This window comes from Ostrea edulis, chromosome 8 (genome assembly GCF_947568905.1).
Source record: "Ostrea edulis chromosome 8, xbOstEdul1.1, whole genome shotgun sequence".
NCBI classification, from domain to species: Eukaryota; Metazoa; Mollusca; class Bivalvia; order Ostreida; family Ostreidae; genus Ostrea; species Ostrea edulis.
In genome coordinates this window covers 73157994-73173410 of record NC_079171.1, presented here as the reverse complement: position 1 = coordinate 73173410, position 15417 = coordinate 73157994, and the positions used below count along the sequence as shown (strand labels likewise).

Here is a 15417-nt window from a genome sequence, read left to right as displayed (position 1 = left end):
ATTTCCATTACATTTTTGTAATGTCCGGCAGTGGTCTTTTTCTATCCAACAGTGTCTATCTAGCAAGTCTGCGTTGTGCACCTGTACTCAATATTATTCTTCGTCCTTTTCTTTGTTAATTTTTTGTTGTACCTTACACTCGAAACTTATCCCAAGCTCCATACACAGTTGATATAGGCATTCATAATAATTTTACAACTTCCCCGGAACTTTTACAGCCCTGAACTAATGCTACGATGTTTTCTCATGAGCCTATATCCAGTTCCGATGTTTACAACCCATGTTTTCTAATCACTACCGTGCATGTATAAACATAGTTGCAGACGAACACAAACATCATTACGTCACATAATTGACCTTCATTATTTTAAATACATCATCGGTGAAAGGATAACTCATGTATGTAAGGTGGATATAACGAACAGTGATCAATCTTATAACTCCTATAAGCATTACAAAATAGATAGTTGGGCAAACACGGACCCCTGGACACACCAGAGGTGGGATCAGGTGCCGAGGAGGAGTAAGCATCCCCTGTTGACCGGTCACACCCGCCGTGTGCCTTATATCCTGATCAGGTAAACGAAGTTATCCGCAGTCAAAATCAGTATGACAAGAACGGCTTAACAATCGGTACGAAACACGTCAAACAGCATTTGACCCAATGCGATGTTGTACTGACGAAGTAGATCGTTATAACGACCATATAATTTGCGAAATGCTGACTTCAATCGAGACTGTTGAAATCCCTGTACCATCAACTTGTTTTTCAGTAGCTTACCTCGATTCTATGCAAAGAGAGATAACCTGCAGTGCATGATACTCGATAAACACGTTTGAAAAATGACGCGATCGTGCGAATACTTTTGTCCACAGTCTGTACTTCAGAAGAATCCTTATATTTACCAATTTAGAAAGGTAACGTATTTCAGTTCAAAAAGCATCCAATTTATTTTCCCAATTGGGACAAGTCAGGAGTTCTATACACCAAATACTTATATGATAATAAAGGTGTATTTAGAAATTTTAGATATTTTCAAGATCCAATATCCCATAGAAACAATATTATCTGTGAATACTATATTTCAAAAACAATGTCCAATCGCTTTACCGGTATGTTTGACTGCAAAGAAAATCCCTATATTAATATTACAGACAACCGTTCGGCAGGAATGCTTACTCCTCTTACGCACCTGATCCCACCTCTGGTGTGTCCATGAGGGCCGTGTTTGCTCAACTATATATTTTGTATTGCTTGTAGGAGTTGTGAGATTGACCACTGTTCGTTATTTTTACCCTCCATGCATGCATTATTTAAAAAAGATAACTTTTTTTTAATATATTGAATAGTAAAGCATCTTTCTGATATAACATATTAGTTGATAACAAATTTATTAAGCCAATCACAGAAACCTTTTGGACGGAAAAGTTTGACATTTCAAAAACATTTATGAAAGACAATTGACCTACTAAAAGTCGAAAAATTTTCAGAAAAACAAATGTCAGAGTTTAACTATCAATTGTTACATAAACTTGTCAATTGTAATTTGAATGTTAGCAAATGAAATTCAAATATACAAAAATATTGTGAAAACCGTGGTGAAATTGAAAGCATAGCACATCTTATATATGCCTACATAACGTCTAAAAGAATATGGAAAAGGATTAACAATGTACTAAATAATGATATTTATTGGAAACATATCGCCATAGGCTTTAATAATGAAACAAATCTATCAGAGGTTCTTAATATTTTTATTGTGTTTGTACTCAAGATTTATCAATATAAAATTAATTGTAGACGAACTGAAACCTCTTGTAACAGTGAGAATTGATATATCTTAGTGAAATGGGCTTTAAATACATATCGATACATTGTAGAACAATCGTATTCAGATATATGTATTTAAAATATATTGAAGAAAGTTTGTATATGAGAGGCCCGGTAAGGGTGGGGGTCGGTTCCTTCGCATTTTGTTTACCTGGAGGCAATTTAACTTTTAATGTATGTGGTAGTGTGTCTTACAGGTAAACGGAGGTAGCCTTTGATGTGGTAAACACTAGCTTTGTATGACTTGAAAATTCAATCTAATTATTGTAAACTTTATTGTATACCCTTTAAAATACATCTATGTTGAAAATAAAATTGATATAAAACATCTTGTTCCTGCTTTAGCATAAAATTGTGTTATATAATCCACTACAAATTCATTAAAGTATAAAATATATTTGAATATGTAGAACGCTGTTGCTGTAAGGGAATAGTGTTGATGAATGATTTATATATTTGTTGATATTGCATTAAATAAAAGATTTTTAAAAAGCCTGATTATACGCTGAACAAGCTATACAGTTATACAACTGAACCATGTTTGTTAAGTTCATAATTAATAAATGAACGCTTTATGCAGGTGATGGTAGAGTGTTAGTACATACATATCGGAAGTTCACGATGGAGAAACATTTTTCCCGTTTGTCATAATGATGAGTGACATTTTAATTGCCATCAACAGTTATATTAATTAAAATATTTAACAGTGACCCAAAAATGGAGATCACTGGGATTTATAGAATCGAAATATAAACGAAAATAACTAGTGCTTATGAATAAAACGTCCTCGATATATTTAAATGTTAAGATTACGACAATAACAACATATATGTTCCATGTACGAGTTAATTAATTGCATATTTTTCTCTTCTGAATACCAACCTAATACAGGAGCACAATTCACACCGTGGAAAATACAAGAGAATGTTGAAAGACCTGATTACCAAATACTACGAATACATTGGCAATGGGGAACCCCAGCTTCTTCTTCACATCAACAACATACCACGTGTTTGTAAAATCAGAGTGGTGTTCAGTAAAGTGATTATTAAATGACTGATCACTTGGTGCAAATGGTTCCCTTTGCCATTTTTATTGAAGGGGCAGCTGTCTCTGGTGCCAAAACAGTCTAGACAATAAGTGTCCACGAGACCTAGAAAAACTATACTTCTTGATGTTGTTGATTAGAGACTAGCTTTGTGATTTCAAATTTATTAAAGGTGTTTTAGAATAGGTTAATACTCACGATTGATTTACACTACTTCTGATATATGTATTGGTACAATATTTTTCTTCAGAAGCAAATATAAGGGTTTTGCAAAACATTGAGAGTGTAGCATTCGATGAAACAAAATATAACCTGTAGAGCATTATAACAATGAAAGGTGAAAATAATAAACAATGACCAATCCCATAACTCGTATAAGCAATACAAATAGAGGGTTGGGCAAACACGGTGGGATCGGGTGCCTAGGAGGAGTAAGCATCCCTTGTCAACAGATCACACCCGCCTGAGCTCTATACATTGATACGATATGACTTATTTGACCTGTCATATTATGCAGCTGCGAAATTAATAATTTTGACATCTTCCTAAATATATTTATTATTAATTTGCATGAGGAAGCTTAAATGGGTGACTCCAGGAATAAAAACAGAAACTCCTGTAAGGATTTCGGCAGCATCATGGGACCAAAAGTTTACTCCCTATGATATATTTATTCTAATTATACAATTAATCTCACTTTAGTATCAAGAGCATTGTAGAACATAATAGATAAATATTTGGTTAAAAACATTACATACTAAATTTGCATCAGCCCTGAAGTCTAACATCTACCGAGAGGAGCATGAATTTACAATTTTGGTGGATAACCTCCCTGCTATATATGGATTATTTTCCCTTACATATGTATGGTTGTAGAGGCGACTATTTTTAAAGAATGGACATTTTTCCCGCTCTTAAATATTTGGGAGTGCAGCTGTCCTCGTATTTTCATTTTGTCCGCGCTTCTTCCAAAGGTCCTTCATATATATTTTTAAAATACTTTGAAATTAGTTACCAAGAGTTAAAACTAGTCCGATGTTAGTGAACGACGGACGACTCACGAAGAACAATAACAGATGTTCTCACCTGTGTGTAATAGGTAACCTAAACACCGAAACTACCTGAAAAAATCTGAAACTTCTCTGTTTGACTAAGGCAATTTTACCTACTTCGAAATTTTACACTTGTCATATTATCTACGACGGAAAACTGTACCACCCGGATGAAACTTAATTAAATGCTAACAAGTTGTAAAATGTAAACTTGCATTTGCATGGACCATCTACTAAGTTTTCTATATCTACTTTGACCACTATGAATGGAAAATGTTTAAAGAACAATGACTTTTATTCGTATATCAGAAGCCTATCGATTCCCATTAACTTGGTCAGCTTCTTTCATTTCAAAATTAGTTTCACTGTTAAATAAACAAGAAAATAATTTGCAGAAAAAATGTATAACCTGTATACTGGGTTATGCCTTTTTTCTGCAATGATACATACCTTCATTCCCCGATGAAACAAGACACGAGTACATTTTATTTGTTCATGTTTCCACGTATCATTTGTTTATGAGCTTGATCAATGTCCGTTATCTTCACCTATTATCCAAATTACCCTATGGTTGACATGTTTGTTACGTAAATGGATTAGCCAGTGTACCCTTTCACCTTGATGTTACTCTATATTTGGTAAAGGATTTTTATAGTATACACAGTATGCACAAACATGTTTGAACCGTTTCAAAAGTGCTAATAAAACAAGTCGTCTTTTATTTATATTTATTCGTTTTATTTGACGCTATTAAGATATGGATTTGAACATGTTCAAATTACTTTTGAGTACCAACTAGCATTCATAGTGTAGGGATATCTAACGTATAGAAATATCATCTCGTGTAGTTGTTTTTTTAACAGTCAGTACATGTAGTTGCAATTGTTGAATCTGTGGTGAACTTATTGCTTGATGCAAAATACATCCCATTGCTACACAAAATATTATTTGGTTCAATTTCGCATTCCAGGAAAGCTTAATTGTTTAAATGATATTGGGGTCTGGTAAAATTTCAGCCAAAACTAACTTGCATTACCAGATGATAGACATTAAAAGAAAAGAGCCACTGGGGCAGGACATCAAGCACAGTGTATGTCACTATGCATTATATTGATGTTATGTTGTAGTATTTATTCAGGTCCATATATTTTATAGTTTCCTGATTTCAAATGAAAAGTTTGAAAAAAAAAATAGTAGCGTGGGTCAAGAAATATATATGCTGTTTTATTTGATTGGACAGATTACAAATAGTCCATTGTAATTACATAACCTTATCAACGATGGTATCATTCTTTCAATCATTTGAAAGGAATTTCAACATAAGTATAGAATGTAATTTTCAAATTTTGTTTTGTTTTGTTTTTGGTATATAAATCAGGTTTTATAACAAGTTTAGGAATATTGTACACAGAGAGAGACGAAGTATGTAAATATAAATGGATCTTATTGCTACGCTATAGAGGTGATTGTTTAGCATTGATCTATTTCAATCAAACAAATGGGTGAGGTTGTAACACCTTACCTATAAAGATCCGCCGATTGGGCACCAATTGACCGCATACAGTTATCGGAAGTAAAGGAGATTTATCGATTGATTTTATCTGTTTAACGTTGATCTCGAGAATTGTTCACTCATATAGAGGCGTAACCGAGACTGATGAAGGACTTCAAATGTAGGCCTTTGCTCGGCGCTTACGGTCATTGAACAGTGTACTGTATCTACCGTGGTAGGGATTATCTGTTTTTAAGGTCGTTTTAGAGGACCTGTGGCAACCATCCTTAATGTCGAGTGCTTGGCGATGGAATTCTTACTACCTGTTTTAACGACTTGGGTCTGTCGCGGATGAGATTCGCATGTCAGGCAAATGATCTAAGCTATTGGCCACTGCTGCAGTGAAACAAATGAGAAGGAGGACACGAATTAGTTTCGTAGATTAACGTACGAACTGAAATGGGGTAAATAAAGCGAGGAACGTGAATAGTCGTTGATTAATGTATATTTAGCAAAACTGGTAAAGGCTTAATCACACACCACCCGATTTCAACACCTACATTTGTCAGTCAACAGAATTCAAAGTATCATTGTTTTCATTACTAAAAGGGATGGATGCTCCAGTTTTCAATTTAGTATACGTTTTATTAGTAGTTGATGTATTAATGTTTGTTTGAAGTTGAAAAATTTGTGTGTAAATCCTCAAAAACCCAAAACTCAACAGCTCTATTTCAATTTTCTGCGCATGCGCAGGTCTTCATCTAGTAGATGAGTGAACAAATCAAATATCAATTTGCCTTCTGGTTAATGAAGGAGTTTCAAACTTACAGGATTTCTACTGGCAAGAATTGTCTTTTACTGATAGCAAAAGGTTTATGTTGAACAGAATAAGCACATGTTGATTATTGAATAAAATGCATCATTTATATCAGCAAGTTCAAAACAAAAAATATGATAATTATTTGTGCAAATACATTATTGCCTTTCAATTTGATTATTTTATATACCTGTCTAGTTAATAGTGAATATTGATATATTTCAATTAATATCGACATAATCTTCTAGCTCCCAACATTTCGTTCTGTCTAAATTATTTCTAAATTTACAACATATATATCAGATTTTCCGTTTATCGTGAAGATCATTGATCGCGTTTTGCATTTATGGTGAAGCGCGTTTATCGCATTTTGCGTTGATCAGATCCATCGTGATGTTCGTTTATCACAATTTGTATATATCATGAAGAGCGCTTATCGTATTTGCGTTTATCAGGTTCTTTTTTCGTTTATCACATCGTATGGTGTGTGTAGCCTATCGTATCCCACGTGTATATTAACGTATCGTGCGTGTATCGTGTTCTATCGTTTATCTTTTCGAGAATAGCGTAGCGGGTACTTTAACACCATATTATTTACATATGTGCATGGCTGTTTACAGAAATGATGACCTATATCACACGGTATAGACCTAGAGTAGTGTAGTTTAAGCTTTATAATCACTGAAACAGATTATGTGAAGCATAAACTGCACCAGGTTAGGTTATATACAACACAGGTCAGTATATGGTCACTCAGAATTTAAAATAAAAGAAACTTCATCGTGCAAAGCACGCACTTCCATTTTCAAATGACCCCATTCTGCATGGACTGGTGAATGTATGACTGCTAGGAACAAATCAACTAACTTCTTTATTTACTCACAATCACAATTTTCAATGGAAATTGTTTTCAAATGTAATGGTTTGAATTTACACATCGAAAATATATCTTTTGCCATTAAATGCATCGGCTTCATTCATTTTCAAATTGTACTTACTTAGATTGTACATTTACAACACTAGACAACGTTTTGAATATGGGAATTATTTTAAATTGGTTCATTCTTATGTGTATTGTTGGTGTTTTCCTGAGCGCTACATGTGTTGTTCTATGTTGAATTTGTTATTTGTGTCCCCTAAAGAGTAAGCGAATTTAATATTAACCTTTATTTTTTCCTGATATATATATATATATATATATATATATATATATATATATATATATATATATATATATCAGTCTTTGTTGCACAATTTTTAATTGTACAAAGGAAAGGTGAAAATAACGATCATGATGTAAATCATAACTGCGATAAAGTATTAAAAAAATAGAGTTGGGAAACGCGGAGACTTGAACAAACCAGAAGTAGGATCAAATGACTAGGAGGAGTAAGAATATCGTGTCGATTGGTAACACTCGGTCCAAACTCTTTCTCTTAATCATATAAGCGGGTTTATTGTGTTTGTACATGCCACTAATTTGATTGTAGTTCAATGAAATTTGGTCACGAGTTTACAAAAAAAATGTATGTGACCTTTAACTCAAGATAAGATATATCAACGAAAGTTCATCTATCAACATGTTTTGTGTTTTTTTATTTTCATACATATTCGGCGTCAATATATCATAGTTGACACCACTAAGTCTTCTCTATCTGGTTCACATCTGTGTATCTAATTTGATAAAGTTGTTATTGACAGACTAACATCTCAATTTTGTGCGAGATTAATGGCCAATCAATTGAATTTAATAACATTATACATAAGTTTCAACAATCTGAATCAAAATAAATATATGGTAACTTTTTACGACTATTAGTGTGATATTATAAGCATACACAATACAATAAATGCAGTAGTTTCCACTACATACCTTAGCATAAACTATGATTTGCGATGTTTGCTTTAAATGTCCGAAATGTTTGAACACTTTCGATAGAATGGACCTGTGGTAGATACACATACGAAAACTGTCGTATTGTATTTTGGGAATGGATTTGAAATACGGCATCTCTTAGTAGACGTGTAGTAAGTATAAAACAACTTCGAAAGTAATGTCCATTTCAATAAAGACAATACCCTCTCTAATTGCTATATTTTATAGATAACCGGTGCTGTTCTTAAACATCATTTAACATTAACTCCGTCGACATTGACAAGTTGGATTCAATATGACCAGCAATGTTCATATCGTTATCCACACACTATATTTCAATATGTTTGCTACATACCAGTGTCGATTTGTTTACGATGCATTGCGATTTATTTTGTTAACAATACACTAGAGTTGATTATGTTTGCAACACTTTGGGATTCATTTCCGTTACAACACACTTGGGTTGATTTTGTTTATTGTACACAAAAATTGATTCGGTATGCTATGCACTAGGTTTGATTTCGTGTACTAAGCATTGTTTTTGTTTGCTATACAATTTGTACAGACGCATTTGTTTAGTATACATTATGATTAATGTTTTTACTGCACAATATAGTTTGATTTTGTTTACTTTACACTAGCATTGATTTTGTTGAATATATAACGGATTCGATTATGTTCACTACACCCGAAGATTGATTTTGTGTAGGATACAGTAGGATTGATTTTATTGACTTCACAGTAGGGTTTAATTTCCATTACTTTGAACTGGGATTGATTCTGTACTATACACTAGAATATATTTTGTTTATTTTACACTAGGATTAATTTTGTTTACAATTTATTAGAATTGATTATGTTTACTACACATTGATATTAATTTTGTTTAACATACACTATGAATGATTTTGTTTACTGTATCCTTGTAATAAATGTTTATGTAACGCCTATTTATTTATAGAGAAAAAGCAGATTTGGTTGATTTTTGTGTTTTGTGCAGGTTGTACAAATTCCTACTACAGTATTTTCATTTACTACGTTTAGTAATATTGTCACTTTATTATTATAAAACACATGTCTCATCGTTTATACTTGACACACATCGGGAAATCTTTACATACTGCTTTCTTATCTCCTCAATATTACAGGAATTCGGACGATGTCATGGATATCTCGATCCCGATGTTGTTGTTTATAATTAGAAATAACCGTGATTATGTTGAGAATGTGGCACAGCTTGAAAAATAACGAATGTTTCTGTGTATTTCTTGTTTTATTGATATACTTTCTTATGTATGTGTTGCTTTAAAACATGTAGATACTCAATGTAATGGTGACTTAGTTATCTACTTATTTACAACCGAGTCTTGATAAACATCTCTTATCTAAAAAAAAAACCAGAATGTCGCTAGCAGTTTGAGTTAGTGATTAGAATTACTTGTCAGCAACCAGATGTCCAGTTGTAAAATTAAGAGCTCGTGAAGATTTCTGAAGTCACGGTTAGCGTTGGTAGGAGTAAAGAAGAGAGCACTGAGTCAAAGACACTAACAATTTGAAATTATTGATTTATTGTAATAATATTTAATTAAATAGATTTGTTAATTTTTAAACTTGTTCTTTATCAAATAAATTCGTAACAATTGACGACAGCGGGGTTTTTTTTAGCTGTTAATGAAGTGTAAACATAATGAATAGGTGAACAAGTATCTTATTCTTGCCAATGATTAATCTTAACTAGGAGAGGGAAATAAAACGCGGTTGACTTAAGGTCATGTTTAAGAATTATTCAGAAAAATGAAGCTTTATATCCTATTGTTTTGGGTGTAGGTCATTTATTAATATTAAAAAAACTAAAGACACTTTTCAAGTACCACAACATATATACGCCTCCTGTACTTTCACTTCGCATGTTTACTTAAGATGTCAAGGGTCATATGACTTCATTTGACCAGATTATACAAGACGCAAATAGATGATCATAAATCGACACGGCGCACAGCCAGCTGTACATAAAATAATAAAAACATGACATGATAGAAAAGAATAAGTTTCACAGAATCGAGTATTCACTGTCCAAATTGGATAATCCGCTTGCAAATAAGTTAAAAATGGTCCGCAAGATGAAAACCTACCCCTGCACTTTGTTTATTTGTGTTTTTTCTCGAGTCCAGTGTACTGTTCAATAATATTTCAAGATTTGGACAGTGATTTTTAGATAAAGCCTTGTTCAAAGCTTTCAAATAATCTCATGGTATCACAATACATTTATTTTCCTCTTACCGCCGTCCAGTTTTATCTTTGATATGCATGTAAACACGCTATCTAATTAATATTCAAACGCAGCACTGATGTAGAATATTGATCCAAAATTAGATACTGGAAAGGGAAGTAACACGGCGGGAAAATTACAATTTATTATGTAAACGTATACATGATACATGTACGCAGGACAACCAATGTATTTTAACCAAGAAACATTTACTTTAGTTTTAATCTTTTAACTCTAACTCTCTCTCTATTGTTTATTCGCCAATCAAGGTTCCTTGGGAAGGGGGGGGGGGGCATGTATAGTAATGAAAATAAGAAAACAATCATTCAGAATTACTAATACTATCAGAGTTCACACTTCTGCACTGCACATTTCTATAACTATATATGAAATACTGATTGCAGACAAGATTTAAATTAACAACATGATATACAATAAAATAACCCAACTGTCTCACACATCAATTTCTGAGACAGTGGATAGGTCCAAGTGTGTTGTGTGAATACATATAGAATTGTAATCAAATTAGTATTATTATAGTTTAGTAAGTACAGTATGCAAGTATAAAACATATGTACATGTAGGATCCAGTTGTTCTGAATGTTTTATGCTAATGCAGAGAGGTTAGAATAGAATGATTATATAAATGAAAACAATTAATTGTATGAAGTGTTCAGTAAAGAAAGAATGAATTGTTGACTTGATTACAGGGGGCACCAAGGGACAGTGCCTGTTAACAGTTTGGTAATAAATTTATTGTACCGGACTGTTGATCTTGTACTTCCAGTAACCAAGACAGTTATATTTAACAACTAATTTCAGAGACATTATAAACTCTAGTTTGTATTCAAACATTGTGCGTTTGTATCGACATAATGATAACGGAGCGGATAAAAGATCTGTTTACAATCAGATTATTTAAATTTCAATCTTATACCTCATGAATGAATGAGAGTCTGATTACCCCCCCCCCCCTTTTTTTTCCCTATCGTCGTCAGGGACCATTAGAAGGGAGCTGGTTTTAATCAGACTACACACATAAATATATATGCACTATCTACCCTCGATCTAGGCCTAAAACGAAATAATTCCTACAATGTGAATGTGTTAAACAAACAAGTGTGTAATATATGTATTACATATATTCAAGAAATATGTCTTCGCTTTGGTATGAATACAACAACACACCAGTATCTATATATTTTTTTGAAAATGTAATCTGATGCAAAGAAGTATGCATTTAATTTCAGAGATCGGTGCGGTGTTGAATTATCTGCATTACCTCGAACACATCATACGTGATGGCCATTAGTACAACAAGTTCTTATATTTCTGATAGAACTCAGTGCGTAATTTGTAACTGACGATTCGCGGTGCAAATCATGCGCTGATCCAGGAATATAGTCTCGGGTGTCAATCCCTGCATTGGGGTGGGGGGTGTCTAAACAAGGTTACAAACATGCAGTATCTACTAAATATATGTAGAATATATACAAAAATATGATACACTACATGTATGTTTTCATGAAACACTGTTGAAGGGTGGTTGTCTATATCTGGACCCATGCGGCTCTTGCAATGAAACACAGTTTAGGGAAGGGGATAACTTAATTTGATAGTTTTAAAAACGATTAAAATGTCATGGAGTTATTACTTTTCAAATTGAGTGGGTTTGGGTAGGAGTCTGGACCCATGCAGCATCTGCTCTTGCAATGAAACATACATAATGAGGTGGGGGGGGGGTATATGTATCTTGTTCTACAATGAATATTTGTATTATATCACTGTGTATATAAAAAAAAATCCGTGGGAATACTTAACGACTCGAGTTGGATTTCTTTTAGAAATAGTTTAAGGTGACAACTTGAAAATCAAAATTGCTTTCAACAAAATATGTATCTAGCTACTGGAAAACCAGAAGTGACACACACTCCTCCACTACTTGGGGGGGGGGGGTTGTTTTCCCAGTTTTAAGAAATATTCTTAATTCATTATTGAAAATAAAGATAAGTGGCTGCAGTGTGTAAAATATCTAGTTCACCAAATGAGTGTCAATCTTTTTATTTCATATGACACCCCCCCCTTCACTCTCAAATACTTTTTATCACTTGACCATGAAAATGTAGAAAGATTAAAATTTGAAGTACTCAGTCAATGCAAAGTAATTCAAAGTGAATTTCAATTAAGTTTCAATAAAACTATTTCTCATTTTGTTTTGTGTTTAATTGAAAACATTCATAGAACACAAGATTAGATGCTTTTTCAGCAGTCATTTTCTTGATATTAAAACTTGACAGTTTACTAAAGTTCATAAGCACAAATGCAGATGACAATTCACATCACTGAATGCAATTAGTGGATATCCTGGTTTGACCACTATGTACAGCTAGTAACCAGCTGATGGAGATGAATATTATCTACTGGAGTCAATATGGCTGTCATCTGTGGGTACTAAATGGAAAAAAAGATGAAAGTTGCCAGTCAAAAATATTTAAAACACAATACTGTAGGTCTAAGTGTTCAAGTTTATATGTGCATTATAACATAACAACATTCAAATTTCATACCATACAGCAATATCAAAACATGCTTCATATGAATTTTCTCTTATTTATCATTTTGAAGAAATCAATATTGACTAGATGTAAATAAAGCCTATATTTATGTATATCCAGTGCCTGATTGGATTATTTAAAGTTTGTAATTATTACCTTGTATGTACATTTGTGGTCACTGGTCTAGAGATGTGGAAAATTGGAAATATCATGCTCTTTGAAAAGTTCACATTCTTGTTGGTATCATGCACATCTGTAAATAACATTATCTCATATTATAAATACATATGCCGCAAACATTCAATGTATTAAAGAAGGGTCTCAAATACACATAAAAAATGTGGTCAATCAGTATGCATTCAGGGTCTTTTACTTTTCTTCCATTTATTCAAACTGTAATGTAAGCGAAAATATCCCAAGTTTATTTTTTTTTCTAGCATGTCACTTGATAAAATTAAATGTGACTGTAAATCTAGAGCATCAAAATTAATGTAGTTACAGGTGCATTTGTACAAGATATTACCAAAGATACCTGATGCACTGATACTAGCGCCCCCCCCCCCCCCCCATTTTTGAAAATATTTTTTGCAGCGATAAATCTGAAATGTGTTGATTCCCGGTCTAACTCATTTCTTTTTTCGATTTCTAAAGTACTGTAATCGTTTCACATTTTTTGTAAGCTTTAGAGATTGGCCTTGTCCGGGATAAAAAAAAAATGAGCACAAATTTTGTAATAAATTATAGGTTGCTAATGTTATACATGCAATACTAAATTATATATACAGTTTGACGTCATATGTACATGCCAAATATATATAAACGTCTTTACAAATATGCATATGAACTGTTAGTATTTAGTTTGTCATCATTCTCATATTGTGTAAAATGATTGTATGCCAACATGCTTGGTGGATCAATAAATAAATTAAATCATACCGGTAGAAGCTTACAAAAAGCGTGAAAGGATTACTTGAATCGAAAGAAGGATGAGATAGATAGGGAATTTACTTATTTCAGAGAAATTATAGCAAGAAGAAAAAAAATCAAAAGAAAGAGGGGGGGGGGGTAAGTACATGTAATATCCATACTTTAGGTGCCTGTGGATTTTACTGCCTAGATACCCGCCTGTACTCATGTAAATCATGTTTATATAAACAAACAACAACTGGTACCATTTGAGCATCAGTTCTCTAACATATAGGCCTATTTTGCGTGTGTGCACCTAATATATGCTACACATCGACTACGTGTGACGTGTGCAGTATGTAAACAAGGAACATCAAACTATGTATATACTACCTCTAAAGTATTGAGTCAATGTATAAAACACAGTAAATGTTGTCTACTTTCATTGTTGACAACTTTGGTTTCAGGTATTCATACATCATTATTTCAATTACAAGAATTTACCTTGATTTTTCCGATTTCAAAGTTGTACAGCTGACATCTTCTGAACATCGCGTCGTCTTTGCCATGTGCCTAGTAAGCGCATTTTAGACGCTTATTCCAACCATACGACAAACTTCACCGGGGTATTTCTCATCATAATGTCTTGTGATGTATTGTCAAATCAGGGAAAATTGACTTATTTTAAGCGTAGAATAAAGGCAATATTCCGATATATTTTTATATGATCCTAAAATTAGAGTGTGTGTATGTGTATCCAAATATGGATTGATCAAGGCGGAGCAACTGTCATGACGTATTAGCTCATTATGATCTCATTATCATACCTAGTTCATTCGTTACCTTAAGTGTCCTGCGAAGTGATCAATATGATAAATCCTATAAGCAATGCAAAATAGAGAGTTGGGCAAACATGGAACCCTGGATATACTAGAGGTGGATTTATGTGTCTAGGGGGATTAAGCATTCACCGTCGACCGGTCACACCCGCCGTGAGCCCTGTATCTTGATCAGGTAAACGGAGTCATCCATAGTTAAAATCAGTGTGCCAAGAAAGACCTCGGTATGAAAAACGTCAGACAGCATTTGGCCCAGTTATATGTTGTTGTGGCACATACGATGTCACATCTATGATACATAATCACAATACTGGCTATACGAAAAACTTGGAAGAAAATATGCATGCCAGCTGCATGTGACGACAAACAAAGAATGAATAACAATTTTCTTATCGGGTTAATAATAGAAATATAAACTCTCATTACCATATATCCAGTAACAATGTACGGATATTTGAATATGGAAATGAATACAGAGGACACAATTTGTGGAACAATAAGAAAGAACCAATTTCAAGAAAATCACGAAACTTCTAATCGTGATGAGCCTAAAGAAAGATTGCCAAGTTTTAATGGTAAAAACCAAAACAATCTAGAAAATTATTGTGGACTCAATCAAACATGATTTCATAAGTAATTCGTTGGACTGCCCATAGACAGTCCGAGGAGTTATCTTTTTGCTTGAAGGATGATTCACTTACATGTGCGACTCAACTTAGTCCAGTTGTGAGG

General features: G+C 33.3%; 1 long non-coding RNA gene across 1 annotated transcript; it reads right to left on the bottom strand.

Annotated features, from left to right (window-relative positions):
- Positions 1 to 12479: 12479 nt before the first annotated feature.
- LOC130049300 (uncharacterized) lies at positions 12480 to 14395 on the bottom strand. Its single transcript, XR_008797803.1, has 3 exons — positions 14351 to 14395; positions 13097 to 13193; positions 12480 to 12836 (listed from the first exon to the last, which is right to left on the bottom strand). It is a non-coding gene; the product is annotated as an uncharacterized LOC130049300 (long non-coding RNA).
- Positions 14396 to 15417: the final 1022 nt, after the last annotated feature.